The 18,641-nt window shown below is 45.1% G+C and overlaps 2 protein-coding genes across 2 annotated transcripts in view; one reads left to right on the top strand and one right to left on the bottom strand.

Moving 5' to 3' along the window:
* Nucleotides 1-1,450, bottom strand: part of MEA1 (male-enhanced antigen 1) — a 146,867-nt gene extending 145,417 nt beyond the window's left edge. The window contains exon 1 of the mRNA XM_033937709.1: nucleotides 1,310-1,450. The gene's annotated coding sequence lies outside the window, so the exon portion shown is untranslated. The remainder of the gene's footprint in view (nucleotides 1-1,309) is intronic.
* KLHDC3 (kelch domain containing 3) overlaps nucleotides 1,207-18,641 on the top strand; it is a 223,131-nt gene continuing 205,696 nt past the window's right edge. The window contains 1 exon segment of the mRNA XM_033937707.1: nucleotides 1,207-1,521. The gene's annotated coding sequence lies outside the window, so the exon portion shown is untranslated.

The raw sequence follows: 18,641 nt of genomic DNA, 5'->3' as shown, positions 1-18,641 counted from the left end.
GTAAGTGGATGGGAAAAGTGTGTTTCCGTGTTATTCTCTACGGGGGGTAATTGGATGGGAAAAGTGTGTTTCCGTGTTATTCTCTACGGGGGGGGAGGGGTAAGTGGATGGGAAAAGTGTGTTTCCGTGTTATTCTCTACGGGGGGTAATTGGATGGGAAAAGTGTGATCCCGTGTTATTCTCTACGGGGGGGGGGGTAAGTGGATGGGAAAAGTGTGTTCCCGTGTTATTCTCTACTGGGGGGTAAGTGGATGGGAAAAGTGTGTTCCTGTGTTATTCTCTACGGGGGGTAATTGGATGGGAAAAGTGTGTTTCCGTGTTATTCTCTACGGGGGGTAATTGGATGGGAAAAGTGTGTTCCCATGTTATTCTCTACTGGGGGGTAAGTGGATGGGAAAAGTGTGTTCCCATGTTATTCTCTACTGGGGGGTAAATGGATGGGAAAAGTGTGTTCCCGTGTTATTCTCTACTGGGGGGTAAGTGGATGGGAAAAGTGTGTTCCCGTGTTATTCTCTACTGGGGGGTAAGTGGATGGGAAAAGTGTGTTCCCGTGTTATTCTCTACGGGGGGTAATTGGATGGGAAAAGTGTGTTCCCGTGTTATTCTCTACGGGGGGGGTAAGTGGATGGGAAAAGTGTGTTTCCGTGTTATTCTCTACGGGGGGTAATTGGATGGGAAAAGTGTGTTTCCGTGTTATTCCCTACGGGGGGTAATTGGATGGGAAAAGTGTGTTTCCGTGTTATTCTCTACGGGGGGTAATTGGATGGGAAAAGTGTGTTCCCGTGTTATTCTCTACGGGGGGGGGTAAGTGGATGGGAAAAGTGTGTTCCCGTGTTATTCTCTACTGGGGGGTAAGTGGATGGGAAAAGTGTGTTCCCGTGTTATTCACTACGGTGGGAGGGGGGGTTATTAAATACTATTAGCTCAACGTGGAAAGTCTATGCGGTTGACTGAAGGCAGGTGCGGGGCTTTCTTCAACGCAGACCGTCCCACGCATATGGCTCTGGATTGAGACATCCGGTTTTCACTCTCCTCGTAAAATCCGGATGTCCCAATCCATTCCTACCACTTTCTTCCAGAGGATAACGGTGAAAGTCTTAACCAACATCGGCCGCTCTTCCGGCTCCAGCTTCCCAAACGGCTCCACCTCACCTGGTTTTCCCGCGCTGCCAGGACGCCATAGAAAGGCCTAAAGCGCAGCAGCGGACTTGGCTTTTCAAGCGACAGGGGGCGCTCTGGAGCCCCTCACAGGCCACCTAGACCCAACCCGCCACCCTCAGGCCAGAGAAACCGACCGGCCCCGACTCACCTCACAGAGCGCTCCTCTTCACTCACCGTCACTTCCGCGTCGCCTTACAATGACGTCACGGGAAGCCGCGGCACCCGCTTCCGGCGAAGTGTGGCGGAATTCGCTGTGCCGCTGCTGCTATTTCTAATGCCTTCCGGTGATAACGGAGGCAGCGCTAAGGGGCAAACTGGAAGGGGAGAGGAGTGAGAGACCCAGAGGGTGCAGGAGGCCTGGTGAGTGATCCTGAGAGCAGAGGACGAGACAGCCCAGGCGCAGAAAAAGAGAGAGAAAGAAACGGGGAAGAAAAAAGAGAGGAGGGAGGAATAAACCAAGGTAACCCCAGAGACAGAAAGAGAGAGAAAAGAGACGAGGACAAGGTAACCCCAGTGACAGAAAGAGAGAGAAAAGAGACGAGGGAGGAAGAGGACAAGGTAACCCCAGAGACAAAAAGAGAGAGAAAAGAGACGAGGGAGGAAGAGGACAAGGTAACCCCAGAGACAAAAAGAGAGAGAAAAGAGATGAGGAAGGAAGAGGACAAGGTAACCCCAGAGACAGAAAGAGAGAGAAAAGAGACGAGGACAAGGTAAACCAGAGACAGAAAGAGAGAGAAAAAAGATGAGGGAGGAAGAGGACAAGGTAACCCCAGAGACAAAAAGAGAGAGAAAAAAGATGAGGGAGGAAGAGGACAAGGTAACCCCAGAGACAGAAAGAGAGAGAAAAGAGACGAGGACAAGGTAACCCCAGAGACAGAAAGAGAGAGAAAAGAGACGAGGACAAGGTAACCCCAGTGACAGAAAGAGAGAGAAAAGAGACGAGGACAAGGTAAACCAGAGACAGAAAGAGAGAGAAAAGAGACGAGGACAAGGTAAACCAGAGACAGAAAGAGAGAGAAAAGAGACGAGGGAGGAAGAGGACAAGGTAACCCCAGAGACAGAAAGAGAGAGAAAAGAGACGAGGGAGGAAGAGGACAAGGTAACCCGAGAGACAGAAAGAGAGAGAAAAGAGACAAGGGAGGAAGAGGACAAGGTAACCCCAGAGACAAAAAGAGAGAGAAAAAAGATGAGGGAGGAAGAGGACAAGGTAACCCCAGAGACAGAAAGAGAGAGAAAAGAGACGAGGACAAGGTAACCCCAGTGACAGAAAGAGAGAGAAAAGAGACGAGGACAAGGTAACCCCAGAGACAGAAAGAGAGAGAAAAGAGACGAGGACAAGGTAACCCCAGTGACAGAAAGAGAGAGAAAAGAGACGAGGACAAGGTAAACCAGAGACAGAAAGAGAGAGAAAAGAGACGAGGACAAGGTAAACCAGAGACAGAAAGAGAGAGAAAAGAGACGAGGGAGGAAGAGGACAAGGTAACCCCAGAGACAAAAAGAGAGAGAAAAAAGATGAGGGAGGAAGAGGACAAGGTAACCCCAGAGACAGAAAGAGAGAGAAAAGAGACGAGGACAAGGTAACCCCAGAGACAGAAAGAGAGAGAAAAGAGACGAGGACAAGGTAACCCCAGTGACAGAAAGAGAGAGAAAAGAGACGAGGACAAGGTAAACCAGAGACAGAAAGAGAGAGAAAAGAGACGAGGGAGGAAGAGGACAAGGTAACCCCAGAGACAGAAAGAGAGAGAAAAGAGACGAGGGAGGAAGAGGACAAGGTAACCCCAGAGACAGAAAGAGAGAGAAAAGAGACGAGGGAGGAAGAGGACAAGGTAACCCCAGAGACAAAAAGAGAGAGAAAAAAGATGAGGGAGGAAGAGGACAAGGTAACCCCAGAGACAGAAAGAGAGAGAAAAGAGACGAGGACAAGGTAACCCCAGTGACAGAAAGAGAGAGAAAAGAGACGAGGGAGGAAGAGGACAAGGTAAACCAGAGACAGAAAGAGAGAGAAAAAAGATGAGGAAGGAAGAGGACAAGGTAACCCCAGAGACAGAAAGAGAGAGAAAAGAGACGAGGGAGGAAGAGGACAAGGTAACCCCATAGAGAGAAAGAGAGACAGAAGAGACTAGGGAGGAAGAGGATAAGGTAACCCCAGAGACAGAAAGAGAGAGAAAAGAGACGAGGACAAGGTAAACCAGAGACAGAAAGAGAGAGAAAAAAGATGAGGGAGGAAGAGGACAAGGTAAACCAGAGACAGAAAGAGAGAGAAAAAAGATGAGGGAGGAAGAGGACAAGGTAACCCCAGAGACAAAAAGAGAGAGAAAAGAGACGAGGGAGGAAGAGGACAAGGTAAACCAGAGACAGAAAGAGAGAGAAAAAAGATGAGGGAGGAAGAGGACAATGTAACCCCAGAGACAGAAAGAGAGAGAAAAGAGACAAGGGAGGAAGAGGACAAGGTAACCCCATAGAGAGAAAGAGAGACAGAAGAGACTAGGGAGGAAGAGGACAAGGTAACCCCAGAGACAGAAAGAGAGAGAAAAGAGACGAGGACAAGGTAAACCAGAGACAGAAAGAGAGAGAAAAAAGATGAGGGAGGAAGAGGACAAGGTAACCCCAGAGACAAAAAGAGAGAGAAAAGAGACGAGGGAGGAAGAGGACAAGGTAACCCCAGAGACAAAAAGAGAGAGAAAAGAGATGAGGAAGGAAGAGGACAAGGTAACCCCAGAGAGAAAGAGAGAGAAAAGAGATGAGGGAGGAAGAGGACAAGGTAACCCCAGAGACAGAAAGAGAAAAGTAAAAAGAGGGCACGGTACCCCTAGAGACAGAAAGAGAGAGAAAAGAGAGGAGGGAGGAAGAAACCAAGGTAACCCCAGTGACAGAAAGAGAGAGAAAAGAGACGAGGACAAGGTAAACCAGAGACAGAAAGAGAGAGAAAAGAGACGAGGACAAGGTAAACCAGAGACAGAAAGAGAGAGAAAAGAGACGAGGGAGGAAGAGGACAAGGTAACCCCAGAGACAGAAAGAGAGAGAAAAGAGACGAGGGAGGAAGAGGACAAGGTAACCCCAGAGACAGAAAGAGAGAGAAAAGAGACGAGGGAGGAAGAGGACAAGGTAACCCCAGAGACAAAAAGAGAGAGAAAAAAGATGAGGGAGGAAGAGGACAAGATAACCCCAGAGACAGAAAGAGAGAGAAAAGAGACGAGGACAAGGTAACCCCAGTGACAGAAAGAGAGAGAAAAGAGACGAGGACAAGGTAACCCCAGAGACAGAAAGAGAGAGAAAAGAGACGAGGACAAGGTAACCCCAGTGACAGAAAGAGAGAGAAAAGAGACGAGGACAAGGTAAACCAGAGACAGAAAGAGAGAGAAAAGAGACGAGGACAAGGTAAACCAGAGACAGAAAGAGAGAGAAAAGAGACGAGGGAGGAAGAGGACAAGGTAACCCCAGAGACAAAAAGAGAGAGAAAAAAGATGAGGGAGGAAGAGGACAAGGTAACCCCAGAGACAGAAAGAGAGAGAAAAGAGACGAGGACAAGGTAACCCCAGAGACAGAAAGAGAGAGAAAAGAGACGAGGACAAGGTAACCCCAGTGACAGAAAGAGAGAGAAAAGAGACGAGGACAAGGTAAACCAGAGACAGAAAGAGAGAGAAAAGAGACGAGGGAGGAAGAGGACAAGGTAACCCCAGAGACAGAAAGAGAGAGAAAAGAGACGAGGGAGGAAGAGGACAAGGTAACCCCAGAGACAGAAAGAGAGAGAAAAGAGACGAGGGAGGAAGAGGACAAGGTAACCCCAGAGACAAAAAGAGAGAGAAAAAAGATGAGGGAGGAAGAGGACAAGGTAACCCCAGAGACAGAAAGAGAGAGAAAAGAGACGAGGACAAGGTAACCCCAGTGACAGAAAGAGAGAGAAAAGAGACGAGGGAGGAAGAGGACAAGGTAAACCAGAGACAGAAAGAGAGAGAAAAAAGATGAGGAAGGAAGAGGACAAGGTAACCCCAGAGACAGAAAGAGAGAGAAAAGAGACGAGGGAGGAAGAGGACAAGGTAACCCCATAGAGAGAAAGAGAGACAGAAGAGACTAGGGAGGAAGAGGATAAGGTAACCCCAGAGACAGAAAGAGAGAGAAAAGAGACGAGGACAAGGTAAACCAGAGACAGAAAGAGAGAGAAAAAAGATGAGGGAGGAAGAGGACAAGGTAAACCAGAGACAGAAAGAGAGAGAAAAAAGATGAGGGAGGAAGAGGACAAGGTAACCCCAGAGACAAAAAGAGAGAGAAAAGAGACGAGGGAGGAAGAGGACAAGGTAAACCAGAGACAGAAAGAGAGAGAAAAAAGATGAGGGAGGAAGAGGACAATGTAACCCCAGAGACAGAAAGAGAGAGAAAAGAGACGAGGGAGGAAGAGGACAAGGTAACCCCATAGAGAGAAAGAGAGACAGAAGAGACTAGGGAGGAAGAGGACAAGGTAACCCCAGAGACAGAAAGAGAGAGAAAAGAGACGAGGACAAGGTAAACCAGAGACAGAAAGAGAGAGAAAAAAGATGAGGGAGGAAGAGGACAAGGTAACCCCAGAGACAAAAAGAGAGAGAAAAGAGACGAGGGAGGAAGAGGACAAGGTAACCCCAGAGACAAAAAGAGAGAGAAAAGAGATGAGGAAGGAAGAGGACAAGGTAACCCCAGAGAGAAAGAGAGAGAAAAGAGATGAGGGAGGAAGAGGACAAGGTAACCCCAGAGACAGAAAGAGAAAAGTAAAAAGAGGGCACGGTACCCCTAGAGACAGAAAGAGAGAGAAAAGAGAGGAGGGAGGAAGAGGACAATGTATCCCCAGAGAAAGAGAGAGAGAAGAGATGAGGGAGGAAGAGGACAAGGTAACCCCAGAGACAGAAAGAGAGAGAGAAGAGACGAGGGAGGAAGAGGACAAGGTAACCCCAGAGAGAAAGAGAGAGAAAAGAGATGAGGAAGGAAGAGGACAAGGTAACCCCAGAGACAAAAAGAGAGAGAAAAGAGACGAGGGAGGAAGAGGACAAGGTAACCCCAGAGACAGAAAGAGAGAGAAAAGAGACGAGGGAGGAAGAGGACAAGGTAACCCCAGAGACAAAAAGAGAGAGAAAAGAGATGAGGAAGGAAGAGGACAAGGTAACCCCAGAGAGAAAGAGAGAGAAAAGAGATGAGGGAGGAAGAGGACAAGGTAACCCCAGAGACAGAAAGAGAGAGAGAGAAGAGACGAGGGAGGAAGAGGACAAGGTAACCCCAGAGACAGAAAGAGAGAGAGAAGAGACGAGAGAGGAAGAGGACAAGATAACCCCACTGACAGAAAGAGAGAGAAAAGAGATGAGGGAGGAAGAGGACAAGGTAACCTCAGAGACAGAAAGAGAGAGAGAAGAGACGAGGGAGGAAAAGGACAAGGTAACCCCAGAGACAGAAAGAGAGAGAGAAGAAACGAGGGAGGAAGAGGACAAGGTACATCCAGAGACAGAAAGAGAAAAGAGATGAGGGAGGAAGAGGACAATGTATCGCCAGAGAAAGAGAGAGAGAAGAGACGAGGGAGGAAGAGGACAAGATAACCCCAGAGACAGAAAGAGAGAGAGAAGAGACGAGGGAGGAAGAGGACAAGGTAACCCCAGAGACAGAAAGAGAGAGAAAAGAGATGAGGAAGGAAGAGGACAAGTACAACCAGAGATAGAAAGAGAGAGAAAAGAGACGAGGGATGAAGAGGACAAAGTAATCCCAGAGACAGAAAGAGAGAGAAAAGAGACGAGGGAGGAAGAGGACAAGGTAACCCCAGAGATAGAAAGAGAGAGAAAAGAGACGAGGGAGGAAGAGGACAAGGTAACCCCAGAAACAAAGAGAGAGAAAAGAGACGAGGGAGGAAGAAGACTAGTTACACCCAGAGATAGAAAGAGAGAGAAAAGAGACGAGGGAGGAAGAGGACAAGGTACACCCAGAGATAGAAAGAGAAAAGAGATGAGAGAGGAAAAGGACAATTTATACCCAGAGACAGAAAGAGAAAAGGAAAAAGTGGGCACCGTATCCCTAGAGACAGAAAGAGAGAGACAAGGGAGGAAAAGGATAAGTTACCCACGGAGACAGAAAAAGTGAGAGATAAAAAGAGAGTGGAGTTGAGAGTGAAATGTCTACAGAGGAATGGGAAGATGCGAAGGTTCTTGGAGAAAGCACTGGGAGGAATGTGAGATAAAGAAGAAGATACCCCAGAGAAAGTGGGAGAGAGGTGTAGAGAGGAGGGGGAAAAGGAGGTTACCCCAGGGAGTGAAGAAAGTGAGAGAGGAGTTCAAGGAGGAATGGGAGCAAAGATGTAACCAGAGACAGAGAAGAGTGCAGGGTGAAAAGGAGAATTTACCCTTGAGAGTGAGATAGCAGAGTGCAGGGAGAAGCAGCCCCAGGCAGGAGTGTGACAAACATTGCATCAGAGAGAGTGCAGGGAGCAGGCTGAAGAGAAGTGATGATCCCAGAGAGAGTGGGGGGGGGGGAATAAAGAGGGAAAGAGGAGAGATAATAATAATAACTTTATTTTTGTATACCGCCATACCCCGAAGAGTTCTTGGCGGTTCACATCAATTAAATAGGGTTACAAGTGGTTCACATCAATTAGACAGAGTAACAGCGGTTCAAGATCAGCTTGATCAGGGTTGCCAGGTGGGGAGGGGAAAGTGGTGAGGGGGGAGGTTTGCTTAGTTAGGAAGGGGCATTAAGGATCCTGGTCTTGGAAGAGGTGGGTTTTGAGCATTTTTCTGAAGCCGAGGTAGTTGGGGGCCTTGAGGGCCATTTGGATTAGCCATGGGTTTAGCTTGGTAGCTTGGAAGGCGAAGATTTTGTCAAGGAATTTTTTTAGAGTGGCATAGTTTTAGGGAGGGGTAGGCGAAAAGTTGAATTCTGCGGGTGTTCTTGATGATGTGATTCAGGAGGAAGTGAGGGATGATGTAGCTTGGGGATAAACCAAACATTGTTTTATAGCAAAAGCAGGCGAATTTGAATAGCACTCTGGATTCCAGTGGTAGCCAGTGGAGTTTGTGATAGAAAGGGGAGATGTGTTCCCATTTTTTCAGGCCGAATATGAGGCGGACCGCGGTGTTTTGGATCATTTTGAGTCTCTTGATGGTTTTTTTTGTGGAACTCAAGTAGATAATATTGCAGTAGTCTAGTAAGCTGAGGATGGAGGATTGTACTAACAGGCGGAATGAGGTGTCGTCAAAGTATTTTTTTATGGTGCGGAGTTTCCAGAGCACCAAGATACTTTTTCTGACTGTGATATCAGTGTGCTTATCAAAGGATAGATGTTTGTCCAGTGTTACTCCCAGTATTTTTAAGGTTTGTTCGAGGGGGAAAACGGATCCTTTTACTTGAATTGTGGTGTCTTTGATTTTGTCTTTGGGGGTCGCTAGGAAGAATTTTGTTTTGTCCGGGTTTAGTTTTAGTCTGTAGGCTAGCATCCAGTGTTCTATTTGGTTGAGTATGCTTGAAAGGGAGGTGAGGAGCTCTGGTGTGAAACTGGTTAGCGGGATGACTATAGTGATGTCATCTGCGTAGATGAAGAATTTTAGCTTGAGGCTTTGCAGAAGGATTCCTAGGGATGAGAGGTAGACATTAAACAGGGTGGGGGACAGGGAGGAGCCCTGTGGTACGCCACAGGAGTTATCCCAGCTGTATGAGAAAGTGTCGTTCTTAAATACCCTGTATAATCTGTTCCGTAAGAATCCGTGGAACCAGTTGAGGACCTGGCCGGAGATGCCTATGTAGGCGAGGCAGTCTAGGAGAATGTTGTGGTCAACTAGGTCGAATGTACTGCTCAGATCAAGTTGTACAATCAAGGCGCTGGAGCCCTGGCTGAAGAGTGTATGTAGGTGATCTAGGAGAGAGGCTATGATGGTTTTGGTGCTGTGGTGGGAGCGAAAGCCTGATTGATTGTCGTTTAGGATATTGAATTTTTCTAGGTATGTGGTAAGTTCGGCGTTTACCACCCCTTCTGCTATTTTGGTGAATAGCGGGATACTTGCGATTGGTCTGTAGTTGGACAGTATGGATAAGAGGGTATGGAGGACGGTGAAAGAGAGATATTGCATCAGAGAGAGAGAGAGAGTGCAAACAGGAGGAGGAGGAGGCAGAGGTGAAGTGATGAGCGAGAGCAAGCATAGTGCAGAGAGGAGGAGGAAGAAGAGAAAACACAACCCCAGGAAAAGGGGAGAAAGAGAGGAATGCAGCGAGGAAGAGAAGTGACGCTGGAAAGGGAGTGGAGAGAGAGTGAGAGAAGTGCGGGGAGGAGGTTGAAAGAGAGATCAGAGAGAGTAGGGAGGAGGGTGAAAAGGAGTAGTTACCCCAGGAAGAGAGAAAAGTGCAGGGAGGGGGATAGAAAAAAAGAAGTTACCCCAGAGAGAGTGAGAAGATACAAAATCTATTTCAGAGAAAGGAAAATGGTAAAACCAGAGGACATAATTTGAGGTTGAGGGGTGGTAGATTCAAGAGTAATGTTAGGAAATTCTTCTTTACGGAGAGTGTGGTTGAGCTCCTGAGGGAGGTGGTGGAGAAGAAAACGGTGACAGAGTTCAAACAAGTGTGGGATGAACATAGAGGATCTCTAATCAGACAATAATGGGTATACATTGAAGGAACTAAGGCCATTACTGGGCAGGCTTGCACAGCCTGTGTCCCATATATGGACATTCATTTGAGGAAGGGCTCAAATGAGCTTTGATGGAGACTCCAGTAGATTGAACCTAAGCATACTACTGGGCAGGGCTCTGGGTTTCTTGCCCAGAAATATCTAAGAATAAGGACCATTTAAACTAAATTAATTTATGGAGCATGTATGGTTGGGCAGACTGGATTTACTATATTACTATGGAAGGAGAGTGAAAAGAAGTGACCCCAGAGACACAGAAAGAGGGCTGGGAAGAGGGTGAAAAGTGACCCCAGAGAGAGAGAGAGAGCAGCATGCAAGGAGAAAAGTGAAAAGGAAAAGTTCAGGGTGGAGGGTGAAAAGGAGAAGTGACCCCAGAGAGCAGCATGCAGGGAGAAGAATAAAAAGGATAAGTTATCATAGGGAGGGAGTGAATGGGTGAGAGGTGCGGAATTCAGAGTGGAAGGGGAAGAAGAGATTACCCTAGAGAGAGAAGAGGGCAGATAGAAGGAAGAAGAGGCGAAGTGATCTCAGATGGGGAGAAAACAGAGTGCATGGAGGAGGGTGGAAAGGAGAAGTTAGCCTGGGGAGAGAGCATAATGTAGGGTGGAGGGGGAGGAAAAATTACCTCAGAGATGTGGGAGGAGAGAAGTGTACAGGGTGGGGGTGGAAGAGGATAAAATGATTCCAGAAAGAGGGAGAAGGGGTAAAAGATTGCGAGCCCACTGGAACAGATAGGGAGAAATATTTGAGTACCTGAATGTAAACTTTACAAGTGGTGTATAAATCCTGAAATAAATAAATAAGTTACCCCAGAGAGAGAGAGAGCAGAATGTAGGGTGGATGGGAAAGAAGTGATGTTACCTCAGAGAGTGAGCTAGTAGAGTGCAGGGAGGAAGGTGAAAGAGAAAAGTTACCCCAGAGAGGGGGGAGAGAGAATAATGCAGGAAGCAGGATGAAGAGAAGTAGTGACACCAGAGAGAGAAGAGTACAGGCAAGAGAGTGAAAGGGAGATGTTACATAAGAGGGTGTTGGATGGAGGAAGAGGAAAAATGACTAGAGAGAGCGAGGAGGAAGAAGAAGAGGAGAAGCAACCCCAGGGGTGGGGAGAGAGAGCAGGGGGGGAGGAGAGAACGGGAAGAGGGTGAAAAGAAGTAACCCCAGCGAGATAGAACTGAGTGTAGGGAAGAGGGGTGAAAGAAAGAGTGGGGAGGAGGAGGAGGTTACCCCAAGGTGTGGGGAGAGTAATCGGTGCAGGGAGGTGACCCAAGAGAGTGGGATAAGTGAGGGACACAAAAGGAAGTTACTTTGATGAAGGGAAGGGAGTGGCGGGTGGGGGGAGAAGTTGATTAAAGATCAAGGGTATTTATTTTTATTGTACATCGCCTAGCAAATTATATAGGCGATTCATCAAGACTTAATAAACTTGAAACTTGAAACTTGTCAGGGGTTAGAGGTAGGAGGAAAATAATCCTGGGGTAGAACCAATCTTGGGGAATGCGTAACATACATGAATGTAATTTGCCTTATGTAATAAGTAAAAAAGCTGTGAGCCTAATCCTAGTAATACAAATGAATAGGTTGAGCGAACCTAAGGTTTGGGGAGGGATGTGATTTTGTCAGTATGGTGGAGATCCAGGGAAATAAGACTCAAGGATGAGGACCATGCTTGGAAAATGGAAGTTTGGTACCGATTGGTAAATAAGAGGAAGGAAAAAAGAGTGACGCATGTTGAAATGGAAGGAATGAAGTAAGAGGTTTAATGTACCCAGTAGAGAAGAGCTATCAACCCAAGTGCTACTTATTTCTGTAGTGCTCCTAGGGGTTGGCCAAAGTAATATATAAGATAATAAAAAGAAGAAATACAAAGCACAAAAAAGGAACTAGACAATTTCTGCTGCTTCTTTTCTCTAGGTGAAGAGGTGTGATAACTGCCTCTAACAGTTCCCTTTCCCCACGGTCTGGCATCTCTCCCTCTCCCCAATTAGTATCTCTTTCCTGTCCCTTCCCTTCCTCTGTGATCTACCATTTTTCTCCTCTTCTCTACTTCCCTTCCCTGATCTGGCATCTGTCTTCATCTTTCTTGTCCCATCTCCTCCCCCCCACCCAATTTGGCAGTTTTCTTTCTTACCCACCCGTCCCTCCTTCCCAATCGAGTATGGCATTTCTCTTTCCACCTCCAGTACCTCTCTCTCCCTTTCCCATGCTGCAGCTTGCAATCTTTGGGCCACCAGCAACTTAAACGCACTGCCTTCATCAGCCCCAGAGCTTTCCCTTCTGTTTCAACTCCTGTCCCTGCAGTGGCAAGAGCTGAAATAGAGAGAGAGCTTCTGGGTTGTGTTTAAGCTGCCAGTGACCCAAATATTGTAAGCTGCAGCATGGGGAAGGGAGATGGGATGCCAGACTGGCAGCTCATTTGTGACTTCTTCCTTGGCACTCCTGTGAGTTTGTTTCGTCACACAGTTTGGGAAACATTGCACTAGACTACTGCCCTACTTGCAGCTTCTCTTCTTTCCCCAGAATTATATTGAATTTATATTTTTCCTTTATGGGATGTCTTTGGTTTTTCTCTTAGTTTTTAGAAACATACATAGTCTGATGTTTGTATTTTCTTTGGTTTGGGAGGAAATGTATTTCTGTCTCTCTTTGATTGGTATTATAACTGCTGCAAAGTCTGGCTTCTTGAGGTTTTCAGTTCAGTTTTTGGCTGCAGATCTGGTGGTCTTTTGTTCTTTGTTGGATGAGGATCTGTGTTCTGAGTGTAATTTAGTTGCTGTGTAGGGATGTATAGCACTCCAGTAGATACTGCTTATCCTAGGAATAAACAGTAGATTTCCCCCATCCATCTTAATAATTGCTTATTGACTTCTTATTTTTTTAGGAAGTTATCCAAACCTTTTTTAAACTCTGCTAAGCTAACTGCTTTCACCACATTTTCCAACAAATTCCAGAGTTTATTACATATTGAGTGAAGAAATATTTTTCCTGTTTGTTTTAAATCTACTACTTAGTAGCTTCATTTTATGCACCCTAGTTCTAGTATTTTTGAAAACAGTGAACGAGTGACTCGCATCTTATCCCTTCACTCAGTATTTTATAGACCTCTATCATATCTCACTTGAGACATCTTTTCTTCATGCTGAAGAGGCCTAGCCGCTTTAGCCTTTCCTCATAGGGAAATTGTCCCATCCCTTTGATCATTTTTGTTGCCCTTCTCTGTATCTTTTCTAATTTTGCTATATCTTTTTTGAGATGCGGTGACCAGAATTATATACAGATTTGAGGTGCAACTGCACCATGGAGCAATACAAAGGCATTGTAACATTTTCATTTTTCTTTTCCATTCCTTTCCTGATAATTCCTAACATTTTATTTGCCTTTTTAGCTGTCACCACTGCCAAGTACTGAGCTGAGGGTTTCATCGTATTCTCAATTATGACCCCTAGATTTTTTTCCCTGAGCAGTGACCCCTATGGAACCTTGCATCATGTAGCTATAGTTAGATTCCTCTTTTCCATATTCATTACTTGACACTTGCTCGCATTAAATGTCATCATCCATTTTGATGCCCGGTCTTGCAATGTCCTCTTGCAGTTTTTCCACACTCCTCTTGTGATTTAACAACTTTGAGTCATCAGCAAATTTGATGATTTCGCTGGTTATTCCCATCCCTAGATCATTGATAAATATGTTAAAAAGCAGCGGTCCCAGCACAGACCCCTGGGGAACCCCACTATTTACAGTATTGACCATCTAACCGTACTCTGTTTTCTATCTTTCAACCAGTTCTTGATCCATAATAGGACATTACCTCCTATCCCATGCCATTCTGATTTCCTTGTCAAATGCTTTTTGAAAATCCTTTATCCACATGTTTATTCACCCCTTCAAAGTAATGTAGTACATTAGTGAGGCACAATTTTTCTTGACTAAATCCATGTTGGCTTTGTCTCATTAATCCATGCTTATGCACTAAGCTGAAAGGAGCAATAAAAATGGCTACGGACCTTTATGTGAAGAAAATCAATAAAAAACAAGAGAAAAAGGAAGCCGATATGGTTCTCCAACCTAGTGGCTGAGAAAATAAAGGTGAAAGAGTTGGCGTTCGTGAAATATAAAAAAAAAACAAGAAGAGGAGAGCAGAAAGGACTACAGGGTGAAACTGAAAGAAGCCAAGAGAGAGATATGTCTGGCGAAAGCACAAGCGGAAGAACAAATGGCTAAAAATGTAAAAAAGGGAGACAAAAATTTTTTCAGATATATTAGTGAAAGGAGGAAGATGAAAAATGGAATTGCTAGGCTAAAAGATGCTGGGAACCAATATGTGGAAAGTGATGAGGAGAAAGCCAATGTGCTAAATAAATACTTCTGTTCTGTGTTCACTGAAGAAAATCCTGGAGAAGGACCGAGATTGTCTAGCAAAGTTACACGAGAAAATAGAGTAGATTCTGTGCCGTTCACGGAGGAGGGTGTTTATGAGCAACTTGAAAAACTGAAGGTGGACAAAGCGGGACCAGACGGGATCCATCCCAGGATACTAAGGGAGTTCAGAGAGGTTCTGATGAGTCCTATTAAAGACTTGTTCAACAAATCTCTGGAGACAGGAGTGATTCCTGGGGATTGGAGGAGAGCCGATGTGGTCCCTATTCATAAAAGTGGTCACAAGAATAAAGCAGGAAACTACAGGTCGGTGAGCCTCACTTCAGTTGTTGGAAAAATAATAGAAGTTTTGCTGAAAGAAAGGATAGTGTACTTCCTTGAATCTAATGGGTTACAGGATCCAAGGCAACATGGCTTTACAAAAGGTAAATCGTGCCAAACGAAACTGATTGAATTTTTTGATTGGGTGACCAGAGAGCTGGATCAAGGACATATGCTAGATGTAATTTACTTAGATTTCAGCAAAGCCTTTGATACAGTTCCTCATAGGAGGCTGTTGAACAAACTTGAAGGGCTGAAGTTAGGACCCAAAGTGATGAACTGGGTCAGAAACTGGCTGTCGGACAGACGCCAGAGGGTGGTGGTTAATGGAAGTCGCTCGAAGGAAGGAAATGTGAGTAGTTGAGTCCCTCAGGGTTCGATGCTGGGGCCGATCCTGTTCAATATGTTTGTGAGTGACATTGCTGAAGGGTTAGAAGGAAAAGTGTGCCTTTATGCAGATGATACCAAGATTTGTAACAGAGTAGACACCGAAGAGGGAGTGGAAAATATGAAAAAGGATCTGCAAAAGTTAGAGGAATGGTCTAATGCCTGGCAACTAAAATTCAATGCAAAGAAATGCAGAGTAATGCATTTGGGGATTAATAATAGGAAGGAACCGTATATGCTGGGAGGAGAGAAGCTGAATGCACGGACGGGGAGAGGGACCTTGGGGTAATAGTGTCCGAAAATCTAAAGGTGAAAAAAACAGTGTGACAAGGCAGTGGCTGCTGCCAGAAGGATGCTGGGCTGTATAAAGAGAGGTGTAGTCAGTAGAAGGAAGAAGGTGTTGATGCCCCTGTACAGGTCATTGGTAAGGCCCCACTTGGAGTATTGTGTTCAATTTTGGAGACCGTATCTGGCGAAGGACGTAAGAAGACTTGAGGCGGTCCAGAGGAGGGCGACGAAAATGATAGGAGGCTTGCGCCAGAAGACATATGAGGAGAGACTGGAAGCCCTGAATATGTATACCCTAGAGGAAAGGAGAGACAGGGGAGATATGATTCAGACGTTCAGATACTTGAAGGGTATTAACGTAGAACAAAATCTTTTTCAGAGAAAGGAAAATGGTAAAACCAGAGGACATAATTTGAGGTTGAGGGGTGGTAGATTCAAAGGTAATGTTAGGAAATTCTACTTTACGGAGAGGGTGGTGGATGCCTGGAATTCGCTCCCGAGAGAGGTGGTGGAGAGTAAAATTGTGACTGAGTTCAAAGAAGTGTGGGATGAACACAAAGGATCTAGAATCAGAAAATAAGATTAAATATTGAACTAAGGCCAGTACTGGGCAGACTTGCACGGTCTGTGTCTGTATATGGCCGTTTGGTGGAGGATGGGCTAGGGAGGGCTTCAATGGCTGGGAGGGTGTAGATGGGCTAGAGTAAGTCTTAACAGAGATTTCGGCAGTTGGAACCCAAGCACAGTACAGGTTAAAGCTTTGGATTCTTGCCCAAAAATAGCTAAGAAGAAAAAATTTAAAAATTTAAATTGAATCAGGTTGGGCAGACTGGATGGACCATTCGGGGTCTTTATCTGCTGTCATCTACTATGTTACTATACTCTGTAATTTTGTTCTTTATAATAGTTTATATGATTTTGCTCGACACTGACATCAGACTCACCAGTCTATAATTTCCTAGATCACCTCTGGAACCCTTTTTAAAAATTAGCGTTGCATTAGCCACCCCCCAGTCCTCTGCTAGCATACTGGAATTTAAAGATAAATTGCAAATTGCTAACAAATAGCGGAACTAAAAAAGGTTCAAAGAAGAGCAACCAAGATGAGAAAGGGGATGGAACTCCTAGGGCTCTTCAGCTTGAAAAATAGATGGCTGAGGGGAGATATGATTGAAATCTACAAAATCCTAAGTGGAGTAGAACGGGTACAAGTAGATCGATTTTTCATTCCGTCAAAAGTTACATAGACTAGGGAACATTCGATGTAGTTACAGGGAAATATTTTTAAAACCAATAGGAGGAAATCTTTTCTCACTCAAAGAATAGTTAAGCTCTGGAACACTTTGCCAAAGGTTGTAGTAAGAGCAGTTAACATAGCTGGTTTTAAGAAAGATTTAGACAATTTCCTGGAGGAAAGGTCCATAGTGTATTAAACATAGAAACATGATGGCAGATAAAGGCCAAATGGACCATCTAGTCTGCCCATCCACAGTAACCATTATCCTTTTCTCTCTCTAAGAGATCCCATATGCCTATCCCACACCTTCTTGAATTCAGACACAGTCTCTGTCTCCACCACTTCCGGGAGACTGTTCCGTGCATCTACCACCCTTTCTGCTGAGACAGACAGGGGGAAGCCACTGCTTGCTCTGAATCGGTGATTTTGGACTACTGGGCTGTATAGATCACTAGCCTAACTCAGTAAGGCTATTCTTAAGTTAATTTTTCAGTTCTATCAGTGCTCTGGCATGTATTCCATCTAGTCTAGGCAATTTGCTACTCTCAATTTGTCAAATTGCCCCATAACATCTTCCTGTGAGAGATTTTTTCAGTTTCTCTGCCTCATCAGCATTAGATACTATTTCTGGCACCCGTATCTCTCTCACATCTTTGTTTCAGAGTTTTAAAGAACTTGAATAAGAGTTTGCAGACTTGTTTCTAATAATCTATAATCTATCGTTCAAATCAGCTACAGTACCTGAAGATTAGAGTCTGGCCAATATAACATCAGCTTTTAAAAAGTGACTACAGGGTGTTCCAAGGCTTTGTGCTGGGACCAATGCTTTTATTACATAGGTTTTCTTTTGTCTGAAGTAGAATAGTGAGATTTTCTCAACTGCTTACAGTTAATAGCTTAGCAGGGTTTAAAAATGATTTGGATAATTTCCTTAAAATAAATGTTCCTAAGCCATTATTAAGATGGACTTGGAGAAAATCCACTGCTTATTGAGTCAGACATGAGGAAATTCACTGCTTGTCCTGGATCGATAGCATGGAATGTTGCTACTATTTGGGTTTCTGCCAAGTACTGTGACCTGGATGTGCCACTGTTGGAATTTTTCTGTCTTGAAGATATCACATATGCTTGATTTTGCATTTCTCAAAACTGTGAATTTGTGTCTGCAGAGATAACATGCTTCTTCACACCAAAAATATACAGAGATGAGAAAAAGACCTTAGCTCCATTGTTCCTTTGCAAATCGACATTCACAGAATCAACTCTGACCTCTTAAATGTTAAGGGGCTCATAATCGAAAGAGAAAAACGTCCAAAAACCAGCCTAAGTCAGCACTTGGACGATCACCAGTCAAAAACGTCCAAGTGCCGGTAATAAAACCGGGTTTTTAATGTATTTAAAAATGACCTAGGCTTCACAGTGCCGCTGAATGGCCATAGCTAAACGGGGCATTTCAGGAGGAGTGTCGAGGGTGGGATTTGGGCGGGACGTGGGCAGGCTTAGACTTAGTTGTACTGCATGTATAACCGAAAGTTATACAGCACAGGATCGACGGAACTTGGACATTGTGACTTAGACCATTTAAAACAAGGTCTAAGTCACAAAAGTCACCAGATAAGCACTGTAAATACATAATACAGATCCCCACACACTACCCCAGTGATCACCGACCCCACCCCTAAAAATATTAATCACAACTTGAAAATTGTGCCTCCAGAACATCATCACGTGGCAGCCTGGCTTAAGAAAGCCTAGTCGTACTGCACAGAGGTATCTTAAGCCATCTTGAGGGTTGGTTAGGGACCCATGGAGAGGAAGACCCATGCCCATAAGCCTCTGTAATCATTGCATTGATGCTGAAAAGTGCACTCCCCTATACACCCTCAAAACCCTTTTGCACTGGTATATAAGTGGCTCCTGCAGCCATAAGGGCTCCTAGGGTGGTAGATAAGTGGGTCTAGGGGATTCTGGAGGTGGTTTGGGGGGCTTACCATGACCTATAAGGGAGCTGTAGTGAGATGAAAACATGGCACCCTTTTTGTAAAGTTCACAGCCATGCCCTGTAAGGTACCTCACTATTTAGGTGCCATGTCTTGGTGTTCAGTCTATCACTTTGCAGACCCCTCCCACATCCAACAGGGCTTGTTCTAAACGTTTTTGACTTGGACGAAAATGTGGTATAAAGATGGATGATTTAGTGACTTGGATGATCAGATCAGCAGGATGTATACTTAGACGATTTTT

This window comes from Geotrypetes seraphini, chromosome 3 (assembly GCF_902459505.1).
Source record: "Geotrypetes seraphini chromosome 3, aGeoSer1.1, whole genome shotgun sequence".
Classification (NCBI taxonomy): domain Eukaryota; kingdom Metazoa; phylum Chordata; class Amphibia; order Gymnophiona; family Dermophiidae; genus Geotrypetes; species Geotrypetes seraphini.
This window is presented reverse-complemented; position numbering and strand designations above follow the sequence as displayed.